This window comes from Arachis ipaensis, chromosome B6 (assembly GCF_059453495.1).
Source record: "Arachis ipaensis isolate K30076 ecotype BB chromosome B6, ASM5945349v1, whole genome shotgun sequence".
NCBI lineage: Eukaryota > Viridiplantae > Streptophyta > Magnoliopsida > Fabales > Fabaceae > Arachis > Arachis ipaensis.
Window position 1 is genome coordinate 78,808,300 of NC_142441.1, and position 1,432 is coordinate 78,809,731.

General features: G+C 35.0%; 1 non-coding gene across 1 annotated transcript; it reads right to left on the reverse strand.

The window, feature by feature from the left end:
- Nucleotides 1–1,047: 1,047 nt before the first annotated feature.
- Nucleotides 1,048–1,155, reverse strand: LOC148561460 (small nucleolar RNA R71). The gene has a single exon (XR_015887336.1). It is a non-coding gene; the product is annotated as a small nucleolar RNA R71 (small nucleolar RNA).
- Between the last annotated feature and the right edge of the window lie 277 nt (nt 1,156–1,432).

Below are 1,432 nucleotides of genomic sequence, written 5' to 3' on the forward strand. Positions count from 1 at the left end.
ATCATATCTTTTCAAAAATATCTTCTTATCTTATCTTTTTCAAAAATATCTTTTCAAAATATCTTTTCTAACCTCCTAACTTCTTATCTTTTCAAAATTTGTTTCAACTAACTAACTAACTTTTTGTTTGTTTCTTAACTTTTTCAAAACCACCTAACTAATTCTCTCTTTCTAATTTTCGAAAATATCTCCCCCTTTTTCAAAAATTTCTTTTTAATTAACTAATTATTTTTATTTTTATTTTTATTTCAAAAAAATTCTCGAAAAATACTAACAAATTTTCAAAAACCAATTTTCAAAAATCACTAACTCCTTTTCAAAATAATTTTCGAAAATTATACCTCCCCCATCCTATTCTATTTATTCATATCCTAACATCTCATCTCACATCTCTTCCATTCTCACAGTTGTGTTTCTTCCATTATATTACATTCTTTGTCTCCCCCTTTTCTTCCACTCACAAAGGGATCTCTATACTGTGGTATAAAGGATCTCTATTATTATTATCATTTTTCTGTCCATTCTTCCTTTTCATATGAGCAGGAGCAAGGATAAGAACATTCTTGTGGAAGCAGATCCAGAACCTGAAAGGACTCTGAAGAGAAAATTAAGAGAAGCTAAAATACAACAATCCAGAGAAAACCTTTCAGAAATTTTCGAACAAGCAGAGGAGATGGCAGCCGAAAATAATAATAATGTAAGGAAGATGCTTGGTGACTTCACTGCACCTAATTCCAATTTACATGGAAGAAACATCTCCATTCCTGCCATTGGAGCAAACAACTTTGAGCTGAAACCTCAATTAGTTTCTCTGATGCAGCAGAACTGCAAGATCCTTTTCAGTTCTTAACTGAATTCTTGCAGATATGTGATACTGTTAAGACTAATGGAGTAGATCCTGAAGTCTACAGGCTCATGCTTTTCCCTTTTGCTGTAAGAGACAGAGCTAGATTATGGTTGGATTCTCAACCCAAAGACAGCCTGAACTCTTGGGATAAGCTGGTCACGGCTTTCTTAGCCAAGTACTTTCCTCCTCAAAAGCTGAGCAAGCTTAGAGCTGATGTTCAAACCTTCAGACAGAAAGAAGGTGAATCCCTCTATGAAGCTTGGGAAAGATACAAACAGTTGACCAAAAAGTGTCCTTCTGACATGCTTTCAGAATGGACCATCCTGGATATATTCTATGATGGTTTATCTGAGCTATCAAAGATGTCACTGGACACTTCTGCAGGTGGATCCATTTACCTAAAGAAAACGCCTGCAGAAGCTCAAGAACTCATTGACATGGTTGCTAATAACCAGTTCATGTACACTTCTGAAAGGAATCCTGTGAATAATGGGACGCCTATGAAGAAGGGAGTTCTTGAGGTTGATACTTTGAATGCCATATTGGCTCAGAATAAAATATTGACTCAGCAAGTCAATATGATCT